Genomic DNA, 24735 nt, shown 5'->3' with positions numbered 1-24735 from the left:
GCGCTGGTGATGAGGCACGAGTGTTCGATTACGCATGTAGACCGGCGAGCACTGTTAGGGTGGACACGCAAGCGCGTGGCCGACGGCACGATCAGCGCCGCCTAACAGCCATCGTTGGGAACATTGCCCGTGTGTAGCATCTCCTTTGCGTTACACTCTTTCCACCACGCACACTCTACGTCACAGATACGCTTTATAATAGTCTGCTAGCCACATTTTTTTCTGCTAAGCTAATGCAACCTGTATTTCAAGTTTTTTTGCAGTTTTCTTTATTAAAACATTCAAAGGTATGCTATTTTATACTCACTTTTTGCATTCGTGCACCCGTATTTAATCCAGATGGACATTGAAATGCAGGATGCAACTACTTAGCCGACAAAAACGCAGCCAGCAGACGTCGAGCAAGCGTATCTGTGACGAAAGCATGTGGTCGAAAGAGTGTAATGCAGAGCGCATGCTGCGCATATGCAGTGTTCCCGACGATGGGTGTTGCGTGGCACAAACAGTGCTGTTGGCCACGCGCTCGCCATGGAGTAACATAAAAACGACAACAGTGGTCACTCGGGTCAAAAAGCGGCTGAGCTACGCAGCTTCACCCCAGCCGTAAGATGGCAACACATTACTTACTGCTTCAAGAAAACACACGTACTGGTTAGTTACTACAGTACCCTTTTCTAGTGGATTATACGTCTACGTGTTTTTCCGAATCTGATAGTGGCCTGAACTCGTCTTTATCGTCTGCGATTGTACGGTGTGATAACGTCGTGCTGGGATCAGACATGAATCGGGCGTGAGAGAAGTGCACATGGCGTCGACGCGACAGCAACGTTGTCACGCTCCATGTTCATGAGCATTTGCGGCCATGAAGAAGTACAGGCAGCAGCAGGGAGATGCCATAAAAGATGTGCGATAAAGTGCGTGGTGTGCGCCATGGTCTTAGCTTATTCCGGCTGCCTCTCAGCTTGGCTACTGGTAGGTACGAACGCATCAAACCTAGCGTTTCTGGCATTGTGCTGTTCAGCGCAGCGACCTTTTTCGTGCTCTTCACTTCACTTACTGTCTTCGTGGATTGCTTCACGTGAAAAGAAACTGTCTGTAATGCTTCGCAGCACGTTAGCGAGAAAATTATTTCTTGGCTTAAGAACTTGGATAGCCGCTCGCGTTGTTAGGTTTTGTTTGTGCAGCTACGTGTATTCAAATTTACTGTATGAGTGAGATTTTGTAAAAAGCGCAGCTATGCTGAGTATTGCTATCTGTGCTGTTTGCCAATTGCCTGAAGCTTGAACGAGCGCAATAAGTGGAGTGGTGAATCTAGACAAATGTTTGCTAGCTAAAGCTTGGATGTAATCTTTGAGTAAACACTCCTGCCTCGTGAACGACTTGCAAGACACCCACAATTGCTTGGTTTTCGCTGCGAGAACTGCTTGTGGCTATTTTTCGCGAGAGCATTGTAAAGTGTGCAGGAGAAAATTAGTGTGAAGTTGGGAAGGAAAACGTAGACAACATTTCATTTTCTTTTTTCGGTTCATGCCAGAGTCAAGTGCAGAGGCAACTACTGCCGTATCGCGTTGTGCACTGTATATGTGTAGCTTGTGTAGTTGTGTACGCTTAATGCAGTTTTATTCTGCTGTGGTTCTTGTTATATTGTTGCCTATATGTTCATTTTTTGAAGCTCATCGATGCATGCAAACGACGCGTTAAGCATATCAAAGTATGTCCTCAGAGATGAGCAGGCACGTAGAAGTGGTCGTGGAGCCTGTATAATAATCCTAGTCACTACAATATCACCTTCAAGACAGTATTTTGTGTGGTCTGCTATCTCTGAGGCTGCAAAGTTTCACCACACCCGTTTGGTGCGAAGCGAACCCGAATCAGCCGCAGGGGCACTAAGAAGGTGTCCTCTCTTGACCTTTTCTGTTACTCTATGCGTTCGCGAGCCCATTCTAACATCGCTAGCAAAGCGCAGCGCTGCATAAATGTAGAGAACCTCCGCTCAAGTCGGATTAGATGACGGCGAACGGTGATCACGCCTCTATCTGCGTACAGCTTGAATTACTTGCACTTTCCGGAACCAGGTTCGCCCAAATAAACAGTATTGTCTTAAACACGCCGCCTTCTGCCTTTGTGAGCGTCATTACCACTTGAAAACATCATGCGTTATGCTTTACGGTTGAAATTCTAATAAGCTCATTCAACGCAAATATTGATATTTAATTCACCCGTCTCTCTATTTACACCTAGGCGAAGTGCAGCTATCGGTATCAGTATCCATGAACTGTTTGGCTGTGTTCACCAGGTACCGTCGAGCATTGATTTTTAGTTTTTTTTTTTCCTGAGAAGGCAAGGAAAGATGCCAAGTGTTCCGCAGAATGATCATGACTAGAACGTGTGAAAATTATGCAAAATATTAAGACAACACAGCTGCTGTAAACGATAATTTATTTTGAAACGAAAATATATCCGTTCCTCTGACATGCTTTCCGCAACAAACGATAGATGGTGCTATTGAATCGATGTTTCGATCCTCTAAGAATATCGCTGGATCTTTTACACAGTGCGGGGAGAAGCCGGAAACTTAGGTATTAACTGTTGACCTGAAATGTCTAAAAAACGCTTCGTAAGGCTGGCGTTTGCCATTACAGTAGTCCAAACACATCATGGTGGTGGAATACAGCATCGCCGTTATGCTCAAATCCATGCCCTTCACCCGGCCTCTGCTCGTGCACTCACGCTCCTTTCAAACAAGCTCCCATTATACTAACCTCAACACGCTTGCTGGTAATCACAACAACTTGCTAACACCCATTCGCACTAACTGCGGCAAGAAAGCATCTAAATTCTCTACCATTCATCTTTGAAATAGTTTGCCGGTTGAACTTAACCCTGTGCCCTCTTTTCCATTTTTCAAAACACCACTAAAATATCCTTTGAATTCACGATTGCTCACCTTACTTATAGCATATACCTTTTTTCACTTGTTCTCATTTTAATGTTTATTTTTTTATGTTTATTGATTTATTTCATTTCGCTTTCATTTCTTCTGTGCACACTTTCTACATTTATTTCGTATTATTTCTGTGTGTCGTATTTCACTTTGCATTGCATTGCTTTATGTATTATATTTCGCATAGTGGTTTTCATTCTATTGTACTATCTTTATTTTTATATTGGAGCTTTCAATCGACAAATGTGCAGTGCTTGCGTTCACGCGCAAGCATATGTCGCAATACCCGATATTTATTAATGGGACAGCGATACCTGCTGTAACGCACCACAAGTTCCTTGGGGTTGTCGTACACAGAAATCTATCGTGGACGAGGCATGTCGCAGTACTTAAATCTAAATTGAAGAGCTTTGCTCTCATTCTTCGCCACGTAGCAGGAGCAAGATGGGGCCCATCAGAATCATCGCTACTTCAATTGTACAATGCTCTATTTGTGGGATACATTCGATACAGCATGCCGGTGCTTTCCAATATGAGACCTAGTTGTGTGAAGACATTAGAGAGTGTTCAAGCTCAATGCTTACGAAGATGCTTGGGTCTACCGCGCTGTACTTCAACAAATGGGACAATCGCAGAGGCTCGGGCTTGTCCCATCAGTGTATACTTGCTCTGCGAGCCACTTAGAGTTCACCTCCAATTACTGAGCAGACACAGACAGCACCCACTGTCAGTACTACTCGCCACTCACCCAGATTGCAGTTTCTCAAGAGTAATATCGCGGCATGAAAATATTATACCATCAAGGTTTTCTCCGCCAAATGCTCCTGCAGTGCCTCCATCGGTCCTGCCTAAACCACCTATCTCTTTTACGATGCCTGGAATTACGAAGAAGTCGCTCATTTCTTCTGTTGGCCTCAGACAACTGACCCTATATCACATTTATACAACGTACAGTGATTCTCTGCACGTGTACACCGACGGATCCACCACGCTAAACACCTCCGCCGCAGCCTTTGTCATCCCAGACATGGATATCGCTCGACGATTCAAAGTGGACCATAAAACCACATCAACTGCCGCAGAGCTTGTCGCTATCCGAGAGGCAATAAGGTTTATTTCCGGAGAGCGACCTCGAGCCTGGACGATTTTTTGTGATGCCGAACCCACTTTGCGAACCATTAATTGCATCATGAAGCAAGGTCCGTATTACAGCTTGGCAATAGAAATCACAGAACTTATTCAGGTTGCTTCAAGAAATGGCCATCTTATAACTTTCCAGTGGATTCCCGCTCATTGCGGCGTGATGGGAAACGAAGAGGCAGACGCTGAAGCTAAAATTGCCTTAAGCAGTGCCCCTGAAGTACGCATTGCGTTTTCACGAGCTGACACGAACATCCTGCTTCGCTGTGTGATGCGCAACTACACACTTCAGCACTGGACCAAACCGGAACGGCGACACCAGCGACTTCACAAATGGGACCCGGAAATGAGGTTCCGCATTCCTCCTAAATTGAAACGGCAACTCAAAAGTATGATCCACCGCATTCGTCCGGGTGTATCGTACACCAGACGTTACGCACATATCATCGGTCGCAGTGACACCGGTCCTAAATGTGAACACTGTGATGTGCCAGAAACACTTGAGCACATATTTTGTGTTTGCCCAGCATACGCACGTGAACGACAAACACTGATTCCCTCTACTGAACTATATCACAGTAGGTCATTAACTGATGAGATCATGTTGGGCTCTTGGCCAGACACCAACAGTGCAACTGCGGTCACAAGAGCAGTTATTACCTTTTTAGAAACAACTGGACTATGTGCGCGGCTATAAAATGTGTCTCAGCTAAAAAGAACACTACATACTAACCTCTCTATCTCACCATCGTCATTCATTAATCTTTCTTTTCCCCTTTCCCTTCCCCCAGTGTAGAGTAGCAGGCTAGAGCAAGCTATCGCTCAGGCCGACCTCTCTGCCTTTCTGTAAATAAACTTACCTCCTCCTCCTATATTGGAGCTGTTCAAGCATGTTGCTGCCTGTTTTGCCTTGTATAAGATTAATATTACCACCTGCCAATCTTCCGCCAATTGCTTTCAGTTTAGTTTTCTTCTAGTTTTTAACTGAGGTTCTTTTTCTCAGTATTCATACTCTAGGGCCCTCATCTGTATAAAATTGTTATGTACTTGATGCAAATGTAACGAATAAAACTGAAACTGAAGCTTTTCACGATTGTTTCATGGCGCTGCTCGCTGACTGATTGATATGTATTGATTGATTCGTGTGGTTTAACGTCCGAAAACCACCATATGATTATGACAGATGCCGTAGTGGAGGGCTCCAAAATTTCGACCACTTGGGGTTCTTTAAAGTGCACCCAAATCTGAGCACACGGGCCTTTCCGCCTCCATCGGAAGTGCAGCCGCCCCAGCCGGGATTTGCTCCCGCGACCAGTGGGTCAGCAGCCGAGTACCTTAGCCACTAGACCACCAGGGCGCGGCTTATTGATAAGTATGATTTGACATCCTAGAACTACCATATATTTATGAGGGATGGCGAAGGTGAGACGGCGCTGCACGCACCGTCAATAGGATCCTTTCGGAGCAACCTGGAAGCATCGCCCATCGTGGGTTGTCTATTAACTTTAAAAGCAATTTCAACCTCCTCCTCTAAACAACTGAAGCAAATACAATACCAGGTATTTTAAGGCTTTATGTGATGGATAAGACCAGAGAAGAAAAGCTTACAACAGATATTGGCCGACTAATTGCAAGAATACTTCAAGCTCATTTATTATAAATGTGCCTCAAAACTACAAAAAATGAACAAATTGACTCATCTTAATAGCAATGGCAAATGACGTTAAGTGGGTACCTAGTCGTCAAATGTAAGGCCATGAAGCAGACGTGTATATTTTAATTACCAACAATTAGGACGTTATTGAACTATCAAAAGCCAATAGCTCGGCTGCCAGTAGATTTACTAATCAGTTTGAATCTAATCACATTTACTAATCTGTTTGAAATTATTAGTCAGTTTGAAAATAAAAGCACGGTGCCAAGAAAAAAGAGGGAAAAATACGGGACACAAGATACGAGCAGATAGAATGGGTGCTCACTGCCAACTGATTGTATTATGAAAGGATTTGGCGAAGATATACGGGGAGTACGTCAAAAGTGCCCCTGCGCACACATGGCAGAGCTTGTTGAAGATGGGAGACGAAGGCGGTCTCGGGTCGCGAGCCTAGAATCACCATTAGTATGAGTATAGTTTGAAACGTGGAGAAAGAAGACACACATGTCATCGGTCTCTGTCTCTTACAAAGCTAGTCATCCAGAAATGTACTGCATACTGCGGCAAAGCCATTACGATTCATGTTCCCACAAACGAACTGAAATCTGGCTGACGCGGTTTGCGCCCTTCATTTTCTATAAAACGCCTTCAACAGCCTTCATGATGAAATCGGCTGGATGTGAGCGCCCATCCCGCCATCTTGTCTCTTGTGTTCCGTCTTTTTTAGCTGTGTTTCAGACAATGCACCAACTCACCCGGCAACAAGTTTTGATATAATAATCAGTGTACTTATTATCTTTCACAGTTCAGAACTTTGTAGCGGGCGCCGTGCTTCCTTTTTGTCCAGTAACGCTCTTTGCTTCTTTCTGTTGGAGGTGCCCTTATTCATAACGAGGCCACTTTATATGATTATGGGGGGTGGTGCCTTTCTTCCAGGTCCCCACTGTCTAAAGTGGCTAGCCGGGCGCGGTCAAGGGCCGCCAGCTTGCTTCCCATTTCCACTTCAGTGAGCCGCGCCTCCCACAATGAATACAGGGGAGCGGTATTCAACAGATGCAAGATGGCAGCCTCCGGACGCTGTGTGCACTGATGTGCAAAGTTCACCAAAGTTGATGTTGCCCAAGATCACTTATGACGCTCTGCTGTGTGAACTGCACTGCTTTACAGCTAGCGAAATGGCTTTCTCGTTAGGTTTGTGTTATTTCAGATATGTGGTTTTACTGAGAAAATTGTATATATGGCTAGGCGAAGCGAAACTCGATTCACCTGGAGAAACGATAATGGTCTTCAGTGCATGCGCCGTCAGTTACGTCGTTCTGTACGTCACCACCAAGAGCACACGTCATTGGCAGTACGGCGTCAGTGACGCCATTCTTCCCTTCGTAGCCCTGCAGCCAAGCCCGTGCACAGCAGTTCAAACTTAGAACTAAACCGTGGGGAGGGCGCACGTCATCTGACCACCCGAACAGCAGACAACTTTCCAAGCTCAGCACCGGAAGCTGTTCCATGAGACAATTCATGTTCCTGGGGCAGATGCAGCAGGCCGGGCACAAACTCGGCTAGGAAATATCAAGCAGCAACTGCGCACCAAGGATAAGGCTGCCTTCAAGCGGACAACAGTGATTCGACGAAGCAATGTTGTGGGCAGAGCAGCGTCAACGTGGCGATGGCGGAGACACGTTCGCGGGGCAAACGCATGCTTTCAGTGGGAGTTTCTCGAGTGGCGCTTTGGCATGGGCTGTGATGTCGGCAACCGCCTGTGGCCGCACGTTCTAGCTTCACTGGTGAAGCGTCGGTGCGAAGTGTTTGGTTGATGACTTTTAGGGGCGAAGCTCCTTAGGGCACGGGTCTGTCCATCCTCCGTCGTTGTCGTACGTAGCCGCCGGGATGCGAGATGGCAGATGGCGGTACTCGGAGTGTTCACTAGATGGACGCACGGACGGACGCATGGACGGCAGACAGACAGACTAGCAGACGAACGAACGGATGAACTGACGCACGGAGCCGGTTTGTGCCACAGGGGATGCGAGATAGCAGTACTTGGAGTGTTCACTAGATGGACGCATGATTGGACGGACGGATGAATGCATGAACAGACGGGCAGACGCATGGATGGATGCATGGATGGTCGCATAAATGGTCGCAAGGACGGGTGGAAGCAAGAACGAAGAGGCGTATGGAAGCACAGACGGGCTGATGGACGCTTCGCCCTACTCATCATCATTCACTCCATGGATATGCTGTGATATTTTTCATCTTTGCATGAGAAAGCGGTGACGACAGATTCGCGAGATTTACTAACGTATTTCGGAGGTATATAAAATGAAAGGAATATTTGCTTGTATGACTCGTCCCCCTTCGCCGTGCTTCTGATTGTGCCAGCGTTAACACTTTTCGTGCTAAATCTCGTTATAGCGAACTAGGTGCCTCTGCTAACTGCTGTATTTGTGTCACACAATGCCAGCTCCGTCGCTTTTTTGTTAAATTCATTAATTTTACAGAATTTCTAGCATTTTGTTTTCATTTTTTTAGCTTGTTTCTTTTGCTCGTGGCTGGTCGTATGGCAGCTGCCGTTGTGTACACCAGTGTTTCCAGTGTGTATACTTGTGTGGTCACCGCTTAGAGTCACCTCTCTGGAGATTCCAACAATGTTCAACACATGACGCACCGCCACCCAAGGCGTTGGTTTTCGATGGGCCGTGCGCTCGCCTGATCAAAATGGATTTTAAAGAAAGTGAAGTGAAAACCGTCGCGTAATAACTTTCTCTCTGTCAGGAGATCGCGTCGAGAACGCCACACAGGGGATGGGTAGAGGCAAGGAAAAGTATTGCAAAACAGAGAGGAAAAGAGAAGGGTGTCAGTGGTGTTGGTCTGGCCGCCAGCGCGAGAGAAAAGTTTGATTCAAGGCAGAGACCAGTATGACATAAAGGGGCGCGTGCGTAACGTGCCGATCGACGTGACCAACGCTGTGCAGTGGCTCCCCTGAAACGTGTCCAAGAACTGCCTTCGACGTACACATCATGCGCCGGCTCGTTAACCAGTATTCCTAGAGAAATGATCTCGCCAAGAAACCTCCGTGCAACTCCGCGTGGGGTCCTTTAACATCGCTCACTTTGTGGATATGGCGGTAATATTTTGTGTCGTTTAGGACCACCCACTGTGAGTTCTAAGTGATGTCAACGTTTACGTTTATTTAATTATTCTGTTGACAATACCTGAACGAACTTGTTAATGTAATTGAATTAGCGTGTTAACTTCATTTGGCTTAACAATAAAACGAGAATACAAGTCCTAAAAGAGTGTATGATTATAGAGCCATCGTGTGTTGAAATATTTTTTTTCAACCCTTGAGGTAGTCTTTTTTTGCGTTGGGAAAGATCTTGACGAATGAATAAAACGTGTATTAACCGAGGTGCTTTGGGTAACGTAGCGGGTTTTCCGGTCTCTGCTCACACGTACATTTTAATGCAGGCCGGTATTTGTGTGAACAGATTCCCTGCAACGTAAAGCATTTCCAATCTTGTTGCGGTGTCAAACGCACGATGCAGAGAAAATAGGAAGGTATCCCGTGCAGAAAAATAATCTGTTCAGGACGCACGTCAGCCTTGACGCGCGTTTGTCCTCAAATAAAAGGCACAAAATGAATTAAGTTTGGCCACCAACTTACACCAGCGTCAATAACCGCAACGTTTCACAGACGAAAAAATATTGAAGTGTTTTTACTGAGCGAAAAGCTGTATACGTTTGTTTGGCTTATGATCACGCTTGCTTGAAAAAAATAACCACCTCCTTCAAGGACAGCACCATTCGGAATTCAACACCGTTCTCTCGAAACTCTTTCTTTTTCTTCATGTTTAACCCGTATGTTCATTGGAAACACTGAAAATCTTTTCGGTGAGGTATCTCATTCGCTCAAAATAGCGAAAAGGAGATTTGAAATCACGAAGAACGTGATCCGAATTCTAGGCTTGTTCATTGGTGGTAAGCCTTCTACGCTCGTGCGGTTCCTATTTAATTCTCGCCACAGTTGGAGATTTGAGCATAAATGAGCATGCTTTTTCTTGCGGAGCCTTTTTTGCAAATTGTTTCCGTGTTTGCCATTTTTATTGGGGAACAACGTGAATTTAAATGATTTCCCCTTCCAGTGCGCCTAAGTACCCTATGTGTATCTGAAATGAAGAAGAAGGGAGTGGTCGTTGTGGACCAAGTAGATTCCTGGGACTGGTTCACTTGAAACAGAGGTGAAATCAGTAAAGTAAACTTAGCTATAGGAACAATGAAACAATGTCACGGACTCTCCTGATGGAAAGGAGCGTACTTTCTCGATCATGCGAGCTCACGTAAAGTAAGTTATGGCCAGTGAGCATGGCATTGAAACTGAGTTGAAGGGGTGCTGGTAGGATGTAGACGTGCAAAATACGAGCACAGGGTAATAACTGACCGAGTTGAGGCTGCGCTTGTCTTGTGCCTACTTCTACTTGTGTTCCGTTTGTTCCGGAGTTTCCAGAAAAAAAAAAAAGGTAAGCAGCTTAGCATTATTCGCTCCAATCCTGAAGGAAAACCACAACAGTTGGGGGGCCTTCTTTGCTGAAGCTTATTTCTCTCTGTCTTTGTTTTCTTTTTTTCTCTCATTTGTGTGTTTGTTGCGTCTTTTATTTTCTGTGTCTTTCAAATTTCCACGTGGCATATTGAAAAGCTTGGCGGCTCTGCTGTAAACGTATGTATCAGGTTGGGAGCGATAGAGTTAATGTCATGTCACGTGACACTTATGCGAACCTTGTAAAAAAGCCATGAGGAGGCCATTCCGCGCTATTGCGTACAGGCCCACATGCAGGATTTCGTGTCTAACCATGCCAAGAACGTTTAAAATTAAGCGCATTTCAAATAACCATGATTAACTACCACAATCACCAGCCCTCCACTCAGTAAAGATGGTTCAAATTAGTTCACTTTATTTCAATTTTATTTCATCTCAAGGATGAGCACAGGCTCGGGAGAAGAGTGGCGTTTGCCACTTGAGAAGGACCCAAGATTCCCTACTGCATGAAAAGCAATGAAGCCATAAATCATGGGTACGAAAGAAAGAGAGCGAAAAAATAGCACAGTACAATTGGAAATATGTATGCAAAGAATGCTATGCACAAACAGCTAATACACACAAGCAGTTTCTAGCTATATGAAACTCATAGAACTGTGCAAATTACAACAGAACACAAATAATATGCACACACTGACTGTAGTTTTCTGCACACATTATAACAATTGAACAAACTTCATTCACTCGATTGTCACAATAAAAATATTTCTTTTAGGACATGTTCTACACAACGGAATGGTCTAGTGTTGTGGCTGACGAGTAAGGTAAGGAGCAGTTTCTTATATTTTAAATAGAAACATCTTTGAGAAGGCATGGTTGTTGTGAAAAACAGATTGCTTGTATCTGATCGCAAGCGAATGCTCGTAAAGTTTGTGAATCAGGACGATATGAAAGCGCTTCAATAGTTCATTGGTGTGTGCATAGTTGTCGACGTTTGCTATATACCTAATAGTTTTTGGTAGCTAGTACATTTTATTATACTTCTTGCTGTGGTAATTGCCCATACCAAAAGACAATAATTTGTCAATGTAGACAATGGTCTATCTTGATAGCCGCCTAATATTTCAGTTAGGCGTTCACTTAGGTGTCACATTTAGCGCCTCTTTTACAGTATGCCGGCTTCAGACTGATCAGGCCGCAACAGACAATGCTGCATCAAGGGCAGGTGGGATCGCCTCGCAATACCGTACTGATGAACGGCATGTTGCAAGAAAAGATTGCGCTGAAAAGTTGAGGACGAAAAACTTGCTCAATACTGCTTTGACTGTAGGTGTCAACCTAACTTCAGGGATGCTACCACTTTGGCTCACTGAAAGGATAAAATCAGGAGAACAATCCTTGAAGCTTACTTTATGATATGTGGGTAGTTTAGCGCATGCGTTAGCACACCTTCATTAGCACTTACGAATAAATGATTGGTGGTTTACACAAAAAAAAATGAAGGAAAAAAGTTTGATAAAAGGCAGTGTATATGGCATGGATAGCATCCTGATAGGGCCATGCGTGGTTTGCTTGCAGTTCCCACTTCCTTACATACTACTCCACCCCCTTTTTTCGACACCTTCTTTCAATAAACTTCAGTTGTTAGATGCATTTTCCCTGTGCCAGTCCAATGTTTCGTCCTTAATTTTGCAGCGCAGCCTTTTCCTGCAGTACGTTCGAACTAGCCCCCACACAACGTTTTCTGAACGGCATGTGTTCTGCGGACTACGACATGCTCTGTTCATTTCACAGAAGAGAAAATGGCACCCTACCGCACATCTTGATGTAGTAAACAGAACTTAGGACCACCTCCCCCTTCCCACGCTTCCCTTCCTTCTAATACTCAAACACTTGAGCAATGGGAGGCCTTGTTATCCAGCCCCCCCCCCCCCCCCCTACCAACTGAGCTTCCACCGACACGCAGGGGCCAGAAGCTGCAGAGAACATATGGGTTCCACAACTAGGGACCCATGTCATGTAGTGGTTCCATGTATCACCTACGTGGTCAAGTTAAATAAAAGTTAATTATTCACCACTAAGTGCCTACACTCTCAGCCTTGACAGAGTTTCCGAAAGGAAGGAGGGCATTGCAGCCAATCTTTTTAGTGAAGTGAGCAGCATTTTGGCAGTTAACACAAGTCTTAGTGCTTATAGAAGACGTGCGGTGAATACTGGTTAAGACAAATTTATCACCGCTAAAAAACGAAACAATTAACAAGGAACACACGCACGGCACTCTGTGTGTGTATTCTTTCTTAAGTGTTTTGTCTTTTTGTGCTGGAAAATCTAACCTAATAACGAACCCACTAGCCCAAGCAGCATTTTTAGCTGATTAGTGGTACTTGGCAAACTTCTCTGGCTCATGCCCGCAAGCAGTTTTCTGAAAACACCACGGGCTTTCAGGCTAGCTTTGATGTTTCACAGCTTTTGTGAAAAAATGTTCCTATATTAAGTTTAGTAAGGCGAAAGCCTAACATGACCCATCACATGGGAAATAGGAACGGCGGCAGCAACAGTCCCGCGGCGTTGGGGACCATCGAATAACGCAAGAATTATCACGTATTGACCTCACCATGTAATATAATCACAACGTCACAGACCGCAAAATTTGTGTAGTCATCGTAAAGTCCTCCAATCTGACACTACTTCATGTGACTAAACGATACTTGATGTCGTCGTAGCGCACTCTTTTGTGCGGCAAACAAAACAGCGGAGTGCCCTACCTCAAGGGAAGAAAATGAAGATAACACTGGGCAGCGTCACATGAAGATGCGGCTCATGTTTTCTGCTGAAAATCTGAGTTTAGAAATCAATGTTGCAGTGAGTTTATACTTTGGAGGAATCACAATAGGTTACAGACACAGGGAGGTTTATTATGCTGTGTTTTCAAGCACTATGGAAACAAAAATATATCTTGTTAGTATATTGATATCCTTATTTCCAGCTCCAAGCCTATCTAACTGCCTGACCGCTTGCTCTTGCAACAATTTCATTCATGATTTTCAATTTTATTTTATGAAATTATTTTTCATTTGTGGTTTTTGCATTCACATCTCACTAACCTAAAGATCCTGCCGCCCGGTTCTTGGCCAATCTCTCTTTTCAGGCAATAGCCAGAAATGTGAGGGAAACATCATAATCAACGTCATCGTCGTCGTACTGCTGCCTTAAACAACGATGAAGAAAAAATTCGGTAGATCCCCCGTACCATGCAAATCGATGTTATGCTGAGCATGCGGATAGAACGGGACTTTGGCGTGCTTCTTTCTTGAGCGAAACATTAAGAAACGATGATGCAAAAGGTATGTATGAATGTTCTACGCACATATATGTTCAGTAGTCTTATAAGTTTCATATAAGCAGTTGCTTACAGCTACTGAACGATGTCAACACCGACGCCAGCATCATCAGAACCGGCAGCGGCGAGCTTGCGATGGCGAGGATGTTAACCCTGAATAGCACTATGCCAGCCGCGACGGTCTAGTGGATAAGGTACTGGGCTGCAGACCCGCAGGTCATGGAATTTTCTGCATTTGTGATGGCGGCAAAAATGCTTAAGGCCCGTTTGCTTTGATTTAAGTGCACGTTAAAGAACCCCAGGTAGTGAAAATTTGCGGAGCCCTCCAATGTGGCATCGCTCATATTAATATGGCGATTTTAGGGCGTTATACGGCAACAGGCATATTGAATAGATTGACGCAAATAGGCTTTAATGGAATGGAAGTAAAAGTGACGTTAACCTGAGCCTGTGTCATGCGCGCACATAAGTAAGGCTTCCAAAATTAAATAGCCAGCACTGCATCCATCAGCAACATCACGGCTGCATAGGAACTTTTTACAAAGAAGTTTCTATACCTACTGTTGCAAATTATGTAGAAGACGAGGAGTGGTGCCTCGTCTTCCACCTCCAAAAGTGACTCGTATGTATCACGCACGATTATTTTCTGGTCCCAACTCATATATCTTTAATCCGGTTGATTTTGGTTCCTTGACACAAGGGAATAAAAATTAATGGTGGACGCTCTGGTGAAAGCCGCTCTTAATAGTCCGGTACTTTCAATTATTTCCACATCAGCACTCATAATACGTGACAGATTTCTAAGGCGTACCATTATTGAAGGCTCTGGTAAAAAATAATTGATTCAACTAAATGAACATCGATACCTTTTGTTCTCTTAGCGTAGGAACTTCTGGTCAACGTGCAAAGAAGTTACTTTTACGAAATCACGCCGTAGAGTGCCAAAACTAAATTATTACATGCATAAAGCTGATCTGGCTCCTTCTCCTTTTTGCTCATTTTGTAAAAAGAGTGAAACAATTGGGCACCTTTTTTTATAGTGTACACGCTTTAAGTCACTGAGAAAAAGCATTCTTGAACATGATCTTAATCGAATTAGGTTAGATTTATTTATTTCTAATATTCTCTCCTTAGGAGCCTCCCAATTAGGTCATTATCACCAGGATATCTGTTTTGCTGTACAAACGTAAAAGCTTATTCGAATCAAGGCAGTTTTGATTTGAAGTCTCTTAATTATTAAAATTTGATTTCTTCTAAATTTTAAAAAAATTGTTAGATTTAAAAGTATGATTTGATCCACTGTCTAAATGATCGTTTCTTGGCCAATCCCCCAGAGTGGGTTAGAGCCATTCGTTTAGGTCATCATCATCGACTTCATCATCATCATCATCATCACCACCACCACCATCATCATCATCATCAACCGGAAGAGAACAGAGTCAGTCAGGGAAGAAACGGGGTTAGAATATCATAGCCCTTATCATCAAGAAGAAATCGACAAGGACCGCGCCCGAAGTGCGTTGGCAGGATAACTGCTGATTATTAAGGGCAACTGAGTGAATTCCAAGGGAAGGCATGTGGGTGAGGGGGAGACAGAAAGTTAGGTGGGCAGATGAGACTAGTAATTTGGCAGGTATAACGTGAAGGCATGAAAGCACAAGACCGGGTTCCTTCGCGGATTATGGGAGAGGCCGTTGACCTGTAAAGGGCGCTGTCAGGCTAACGATGGTGATAAAAATAACTTATGTCTGTTTTTGCCGTTCCTGGGTTGGCGAATAGATAACGTTCACAGGCATACTCAAAGTTCCTCCAGGGGTCTGGGAAATGCTTCGCACTTGAAAGGAAACTTGGAAAGCCCCCTGCTGTTTTCTTCCTTTTTGCTTGGCGCCAATATGGCGTGAAGCTGTCATGGCTTTTCACTCATGGGCTTTCGCCCGGGTAAACTAGAGCACTTTTTACCTAGTAACTATTTTGGAAAAACCAAGCATTTCAGGGATGTAACGAATTCGTTTATGCTCAAGATTACTAGTCAATGACTTACTGATAAGATTTATTTGATTTCGGAAAAAGAGCAAATCACAACATGCGTACATCTTGCTCATAATACTGAATGTGCGCGTACACGTCCACTTGTTAGATTTATTAGTTATCACGTCCAATAAGAAACATCTATAAGCATTAGGCATTATTATTACAATGTTCAGCAATTCGTAATTTAAAAATACTAGGCACCTTTTCTTTTTTTAAGGCGATTTGTAGTGTCCTTAGTACAACCCCTTGGACTATTATCTCGTCAACGAAAGGCCACGCTAACTTGTAGGAACGCATCCAAGGGACCCTAACGGCTTCCGAGCGGAAGGTGAACTATCACTGCCTTTTCCTGGGTGCACACGCTGATGACGTCTTGTAGTACTTGCCACCGTGGACAAAAGATATCGGCGCATCGAAGGCTGCCGATTCGTTACTTGTTCCAGTAAATACAGCGCCGCCTCGGTGCCATCCTCGAATTACGTGAACACCGGAAAACTTTCTGAAAATGCGCATCGTTAGCGAGGGCGTTGTTTACTCGCACTCTCGCTGGAATGGCATGCTTGTACCGTATTTGCACCGTGTCGGTACCTGGTTTTTCGCACTGGCCCATAGCGTACGCGTAATAGAAAATCTTAGGACTGAATCGGAAGTTGTCGGCGCGGTCAGCGACGCGGCGGTCGTAAACGTCCAGGAGAGGTTCAATGGCAGCGCTCTCCGCCACGAACTCGTCCAAAAACGAGCGGAAGCTGATGCGCGGAGACACTCTTTTCACGTCGTCATTCAGCTGCTGCAGAAAGCATTCCGACCTGTTTCGGTACTTTGTCCAATCCTCCTCGCTCCACCAGCCACGGTAGGCGCTACCATCTCTGGAATTGCCACTACTGCGGACGTCTATAGCTTTTATAATGCCCTGCAACATTTTGGTTCCTATTATAGGAACGAAGATTGGGTGCAATGTCTCAGAGAAAAGGACAGGCATGGTTACTAGAGCGTGGGGTACGTATAATGAATTCGTGTCAGCATTGTACTCCACGGACGTAGAAAACACTGAAATTCTGTGCAGGTAATCGTAGTTGTTTGTGTCGTTGAAGCCCCTTCTGACAGAATCTTTGATCAATGCACCGAAGTCTTTCAAGCTTCTTACTTCAGGCGTTGACATGGCGTACGACGTAGGGTACGCCGCACTCGCGCCCAAATAGGCGAGCTTCATTGAGCGTAACCTTCTGAGCGCACTGTTAACCGTACTACCGCTGAACCAAAATCGCACGAACCTCTGCAGTGAGTGACGAAGATCTTCGAATAAAGATTCAACTTCGCGCTGGAACGGTATCCTCCACACACCGAGATTTCCACCTAGCGCTTCGATGCTCAGCATCCTCATGCCATGTTTATAAATGTTCTCAACCATGTGTAGGCAACCTTGGATGCGAAGAGGCACCGAGTTTAGATGGTTGTCGTAGCTCAGTGGTATGAGCGGAGTGATGTTGAGAAACGAAGAATATTCAACGAGAGTCCGGAAATAGAAGTAATCCGCGACGTCATCGGCAGTAAATACGTGTTTTAGGAGATCGGTTACGTGACGCACGTAATCTTCATTCAGTATACGCACGTTTAGTCGGCCACCAAACGAATTTGGAAAAAGGTGCGACAACCACCTCGCAGTCGAGTTTCCGAAAGTCGTTGTTCGATCCGTACCAGCTGCTCTTGTTTTGGTCTTAGTCCCGTAATTGAAGACGATGCTCATCAAACGTTTCTCCATGTAAACAATCTTACTGGCAACTAGCGATGCGTTTTCAACGTCCAAAAGTGATTTTTCTATAAGGCGCTTGTAATCGCTTTCGGTTCGATCCGGGTACCGGAGAAAGAACCTTTTCATGATCAGTTCTGGTGAGTCGACGTAAGATACGTACTGGTTCTCGCCTCCTGCACCCTCCTCTGCTGCAGGAGCTACGTACACGCTAGCAAGAGGATTTACACCCAGCTGTTCCAGGTAATCGCTCTGCAGCTGTGGTAATATTTTCTGCAGTCCAATGCGAAACACTACGCCAGGAGCGTTGGTGAAGGGCTGAGGCGAGGCTGGCGACCTCTTATGTTGCCTCGTGAGAAGCAGCTCCCTGATGTCGCGAGTGCCGTTAGAGGTCAGACATGACTGGTAGATAAAGGCTACGTTGCGAACCCAGCGCAGGGGACTGTGCTTCTCTACCCGAATGTTGACATCTAAGCAGCTCATCAGCTTCTCCACACTCTCAGCCTCGAAAGTAGGCTTGCCATTCGGCGAGAACCAACGTGGACCGCACACGTGACCATAAAAGTCATCGCATGGATTCACGCTACGGTCCAGTTTGTTGTTAGTGTGATGCAGATACCAGAGGCACTCCGGTTGCGAGCAGGCTGTGTCACTGTCTTTGAACCGAAGCCGGCGGACGTCTCGTTCGGGCTGAGGTGGATAATGCCTGGCGATTCGTTTTGTCGGGTGTCTGAGTGGTCGCGAAGCCGATGAGTTGGATAGATTTTCGGGTTTTTTACCAACGTTGTCTTTCGTGATCCCTGCGACATTTTTATTGCTTTCATCGAAGGCTTCAGAGTCGCCACTCCGGGCACTGAGCTGCGGACCACCGTCGATCATCTCCAATCGATCGTCTTCAGACTCGAGTCGCCTCTGCGCTCCGCCATCGTCAAGATCACTGTCCAACGGAGGTGGTGTAGTGGCTGCTTGCTGCCATAGGCCCCACCTGCGCATGGCGTAAAAACTGCGCCTAAACGAAGATGACCTCCCTATTGAAAAAAAAAAACGTCCACCATAAAGATGGTGAATTAAGGTGCTGTAAATATTGGTGGCACATGGTGTATGGTGCCCTATGCTAGATGCTGGAGGGACGGCAATGCTGAAGTGTGAAACGGCGTCAGAACTACCGTGGCAACCTGCCACTATAAATAAACAGAAAAATTTCACAGAAAACGATCTAGAATGCACCCGCTAAAAACGTGCGATCACGATAATATGAACGTACAACCTTTTGATTTTCAACTGAACGCACTAATCACTGCACCATGCCGATTTGTGAATACTTTGCTCTTAAATGACCAGTGAACTCACGAACTGATTGTTGAACTTCAGTTTTGTTGGCTACAGAGAGACGGGCCTGCACCTGTTATTAAACTGGCAGATTTAATAAACACAAATAACGGCTGCCTGTAACGTTTACCACTGCGTTAATGGCAACAGCACTATGTTTTTGTCACAATTCACAACCGCAAGAAAAAGAACCAAGTGGAATGAGGAGAAGGAACAGTTTACCGGCGGTTACTAGCAAGCTTATTATCTGTCTCTCGCTCGTACTAAAGTGCGACATCTGCTTGGGCTTTATGACGCCTCTAGGCTCCTTTGATAGATAGGCTCGCAGAAGTAATTGAGTAATGTGATGTTTTTCGCGGAACGTACAGCGCAGTCGTGCCAGCGCACTGTTGTAGCTCTAGCGCTGGCAACAAGTACATAACGGCTTGACGAAAACGAATGTAGCCCGCAGGTAAAATTATGCCGTCATATTGGTTCAGTAAGCGCACAAATCGACAAGCCCATGTTATCGACAACAGCCAGAAACGTACCGGCGAGTGCGACCGGCGGCGGTCGGTGAGGGGAGGCGTACGTTTGCGGGAAGTGGTGGCACCGCGGCACATCGATGTCTGTCGCTTCTTACGTTGACACCGTACACAATAGAAAAACTTTATTTAGTTTAAATGATGCCACGGCTGTACTTTATTGTGATTCTTACTCGTCGAAATCTTTATTCCAAAACTCCGAAGCACCGATAACCTTGTACGGGCTCGGTCGGTAGGCCTAACATTTGGTGGAAATCGTGCCGGTATTATAGAATGATGAAAGTCAAACTCGCTTGGCCTTCTCTTGACGTATGTCGAAGGTACAAGGTTATGCATTGTAGCGTCGCTTGCACTTCATTAACTCCAAAGTACGCCTGAAGTAATTTGGTCTGCGCAAATTGCGTGAGTTGCGTCTCTAGCGTGGCGACATCAAGTGACCACGGAATTCTAGTCTACCGTTGAAAGGGGGAATTGCGAAGTGGAGCTCCTTTATTTCTCAACAAATGCAGGGAGACGTAACACACTCACTGTCACTGTTTACAGCGACACCTATAGTCTTCTAAACATTACAGCAAAGCAACACATCACGCATGTTGAACTGACGTATGCATTCACAAAATGTAAACAATCGCGGCCGCGTTCTACGCTCCACGAAAATCGAAGCGTTGTTGACTCCACAGGAATAACAAAAATGTGCTAGAAAACGTTATGAGCGGCGTTGGTTTCTTTCAACCGTAAACACATTTCTCTGCGCATTTCATTGTAAAACACTACAAATAATTTATTTCAAATACTGCAGTCTCCTTTTTCATCATTCCACCATCATACACCAAGCTTCCATTACGCCACCGTCCTCCAGCTTGTTCACCAAGCCATCCACCAAACACGTTTTGAATCGCCACCATCAGTGGGTATTTTCCACTGTCACCACCATTGGCTCCCTGCCACCACCACTACAATCTGCCACCTTTGTTTCCACTCTCACCGTCATCAGGCATTATGACCACTACAGCTTTTACCATAATTACTTTTATTTCCACCATGTTCAGTAATATTTTCACCATACCTTTTAATGATTCCAGCATTCAGCAACCAAGGATTATCAATAGGGCTGAATTATCGCTAAAGAAGATATATCAGTGTTCAAAGCTCTGCGTTCCTACTGTCCGAGGCCACGCACTTAGATCAATGGATTGATACTTGGAGTTTGACGTCCCTAAACCACCACATAACTATAGAGACAACGTAATGGAGGGCTCCGGAAATTTTGACCACCTGAGGTTCCTTAACGTGCATCCAAATCTGAGCACACGGGCGTACAGTATTTTCGCCTCCATAAAAATAAGCACTAAACACTGCTTTCTACATTTAAACAGAGGAGTTCCCCTTTAAGGAGTTGTGGAGTCCTTTTTAATAAGCCTACTTGCCTTGCGTATTGCTGTGCAATGCCGTCGCCGCTGTTACTGCTGAAGTAGGATGTCAGCAGCCCGCCGTTAACCATGGCCAGCACTACGACGGCGACGCCCAGTAGCACCTGAACAGCCCGACGGAGGCAGCGGCATTCTGCACCTGTGTGGCCAGCTGCTTCCATGTCTGCGGCCACCACCATGGCACCAAAGGGCCGCCCACCTGACGCGGGCGGTGCGTCCAGCGGCGTCGCCGTCTTCGACACTCTGGAAGCTTCTCGTCGCGCTAGAGGTGTTGTGACACGTGGCGACTGCAACTGACGCCCCTGTTTTGCACACTAGCGGCTACATGGCCCGCTGCTTCTGCTTCATCTTTCTCGGCTTCCACACCTGTGCGTCGTTTGACTCCCGAAAAACCCACTTGTAACTGTCCCATTTCAAGAAATGACGCACTGCCGTACAACTCCGATTTTTCGTCTCGAAGAACGCGCGGACATGCAGATATAGATGTCTGTCGTCGACCATTTCTTGATATCCTGATGCCGATGATGATGATCCTTGGTTGTTCTCGTTCACCCAACCGATGTGGCCCATACCCACTTTGTCGACATAGGCGAAAAATTGAATGTTTCAATAAATTTATATAAAACTTGCCTCTAATATTGAACAAAAGCGTAAAAAAGAAGTTGCATTGGTAGGGAAAGAACTGCAAAAGCTTACCGGGTAAGTTTATTACTGCTCTTGAATAGAAAGGAGAACACCATAAAAATACTTTCAATTTACACAAAGAATCATAAGCCGTCATGCACAGTGCTGACATTGTTACATAAAAAAGTTGCTTCATTGTTGAATATTTCAGGAACTGAAACCTCAGTGAAGTGTTTTTATATGTAGGTGACCCAGCAACGCCATAGTCCATTCATGCGTTGAGGTTGCAGTAAACAAATTCAGTACACTAATGTTCGGATGGAAGCAATGCCTTCAAATGCATAATTTAAAATGCACCAGTTGAAGTGCTGCTGGAAACATCCTAGCACTTCCTAGCAACATCCTAGCATAAATCTGCTACCATAACAGGGAAACATGAAGAAACAACTCCAGAAAGCTCCACATAGAGATGTGGCAAAATATTTAGTCAGTTCGAAGTGGTCTAGATGGTACATTTTCTTCGAATGTGTCAAAGTAGCAAAGATCTACCATAAAGACTGACTTCGAAAAAGTGACCTAGCCTGAAGTGCCAAAAGGTATTTGATATTTATCCTCGCAAGCTCCTGGCCCTCATGGTACAAAAATTGTTATGATTTCAATTTTATTAAACTTTTGATTAAGGTTATGAGTAAAAAATGGTCAAAGCAATTCCTATACTAAAGAAACAATGGTAAAGTTTTAACATTAAAACCATCACACCCATCTTTCTCACATCTCACCTAAGAAGCTCCTAAAGAGGGTCATAAATGACACAATAAATTTCTGGATGGCAGACAAGCTGTTATTGAAACCACACCAAATTTGTTTGAGTTGTGGGTGCTCAACTTGGTGTGCTCATGCCGATTTAGAGAGTTTAATACTGCTTGCCCGAAAAAGACGACATTACGCTGTGCTAGTAACACTTGACAAAGATAAATCTTATGACAGCGTTGAGCACTTTCTTTTGTTGAACACGCTACAGAGTTTAAACTTTTCGCCCTCTAATATTGAATAGTTAGCAGAATTTTTAAAATCGAGGGACATTTACTCTTCTCTTCAAAAATTGCAAAAATATAATACCTAGAAATTTAGCTACAGACAATTTCACTGTCACTAATAATCAGTAAAAGTGCTCTCCTAGTGTTTCTTTTAGCAGATTCTATTTGCATTTCGGTATTTTTCAGGAACGCATTCGTCAAGTGTATTGCATCAAATATATGAGCCTGGTTCATAATAAAACACTTATATGGAGTCACACATAAAATATATAGCAGAAAAGGCAGAATTGACTTCAGGCTGCTCGCGCATGCTGAGCAAAGAAAATGTTTAGATAGAGACTTCTTATAATTGTTATAGAAAATGTATGTGTGCCCTACACTACTAGTTGTGTGCATAATATTTTCAGGTGTGCTTCTGAAAGAACTCTTAGTTCTGTTGGAGCAAAAAGCGCTTCTAATGCGTCTGGGACTCCTCTCGTTTGTGGGTATTATGTCATATATGACGAAGCACGCATCTCAACACTTATTTCTCTATTCTGCACCCTAAAGGTACCAACTTAAAATTCTTCAACTTGTGATCCAGAACATCTAAGTATGCCTTTTTTAGCGACCCCGGCGCCTGCATTCTTGTTCATTGGCCACGGCTTTGCATAATCCAGATTATTTCGTGTAAAAGAAACTGGAGAATATCACGGTAGACATTAGACTGGTGATTGAAACAAATGGGCTGAGTCACTATGTTACGATAGAATAAGATGAAATTCCCCTCCCCCCAAATCTAAGTTAGAAACTCCCATATTTACGAAAAAACAAATTACATAATAGCTACATGCGCTTCTGTGAATATTGAAAAGGCAGGTGTAGGAATTGCCGATTACTTTTTCGGCTGGTAATTCTCTCTTTGGTTGCCAGATTTCACTCCTGTTTCTGAAGCTGAGCTCATGGGTGCTATGCAAGATGCCTCGAGATCTTTGGGCAGACGAGTTGGCTCCGAGCTCGCCTACGGTGGCCGAGGCATGAAGACAGTGTGAAGGGCGCGATAGCAGCGTTGATAAAAATGGCTGCAGGCACACCCGTGGCGTGGGAAACGCATGTGGGACATCTGCGGCAGTTATCGAAAAAAAACCACGTGCGATCACATCGGCGCCGCCAATCAGTCAACATTTTAACAGTGCAGCAACGTCAGCGCAATTGTCGCGCTATCTTTTTGCCAACTCAACACGCACTTTCCACAGGCGGGTTTGTGGGCGTTTGTCCTCTTTCAAACAGGTTCTTTCGTTCCACCAGCAGCATGAAAATTTCCACTCTCGAGGGCAGCAAATGTGCACAACCGCACTCTCGTGCTGCTCGTTTCGCTTCTATGAAATATTGCAGATATATATAAAGATAAGTGGTCACCAGGCGCACTCACATTATAGCGGCAACGCGGCTGTGAATAAATATGTCGTGAGTGCGGTGAAATTAAAGGCAAGACAGCGTGGCCGCGTAGTGACTTCACTTCTAATTCTGCGTGCGTGTGTGCATAGTCTGCGCAATAAAGCTGATAGATTATTCATGCCGCACGGCGTGAGCACTGGTCCTCAGTAAAAGCAAACGTGGTGGGTGTGCCCGATCTTCCCCGCGGGCGTCTGTCAATCAAACTGATCGTGTGAACTCGGATATAAACTCATTGATTCAGAGAAGGCGCGAGTTCAACTCGTGACTGTGATGGTGCCGATGTGACTGTCGAGCGTTTGATGCGGAGAATGCTACGCGGCAGCTTCTTTGCATATAAAATTATTTGGTGAACTTTCACTACTTGTGAAAGACTGGAGCAATAGAGGAGCTTGTGATAGCCTATAAACTTGCAGCTTTGTAAGTTGGTCGTCTACTCATATGCGTGGCTGGCTTCAAAGTGAAGACCAAAGCAGTTTTGTCTTGATTTTATTGTACTAATTGGATGAGGCTTATCAACCAATACACTGAGTGGTCTTGTCTTATTAATAAGGCTTCAATTAAGAAGCAGTTATCTCGGGCGCAATTAGCAAGGTTATGATCAGTATAGGGCTGTTGAACGTAATACTGATTAGAAGGATATATTTGTCATCATTTTAGTGAGGGCTAATTCGCACTGTTGTACTTAGCATACCAATATCACGTTAATTAGCATAGTTTAGGTAGCTCATCAACAAGCATGCCTACGTTCAGCCGGTTCTAGCTTTACATGGCTTCATTATCGCTGTCTTCTTAAAATGTGACCTAATTATCTTGGCCTTACCATTACCTGGTGTAGTTAGCCGGGTCATGGCATTTTCTGTCCTAACTAGTGAAGTATACCGTCCAGCCAAAAAAATCACAGAATATTGTCTGAGTGAATGAATATGGGTGAGGCGGAGCTTCGGAGGGTTTTGTTGGTAAA

The 24735-nt window shown here is 44.8% G+C and overlaps 1 long non-coding RNA gene across 1 annotated transcript in view; it reads left to right on the top strand.

Annotated features, from left to right (window-relative positions):
- Positions 1-778: 778 nt before the first annotated feature.
- The window catches only part of LOC142786371 (uncharacterized), an 88508-nt gene continuing 64551 nt past the window's right edge, over positions 779-24735 (top strand). Inside the window, exons 1-3 of the long non-coding RNA XR_012889026.1 lie at positions 779-972; positions 11051-11099; positions 13424-13619. This is a non-coding gene — a long non-coding RNA (uncharacterized LOC142786371). The remainder of the gene's footprint in view (positions 973-11050; positions 11100-13423; positions 13620-24735) is intronic.

This window comes from Rhipicephalus microplus, unplaced genomic scaffold (genome assembly GCF_043290135.1).
Source record: "Rhipicephalus microplus isolate Deutch F79 unplaced genomic scaffold, USDA_Rmic scaffold_23, whole genome shotgun sequence".
NCBI lineage: Eukaryota > Metazoa > Arthropoda > Arachnida > Ixodida > Ixodidae > Rhipicephalus > Rhipicephalus microplus.
This window is presented reverse-complemented; position numbering and strand designations above follow the sequence as displayed.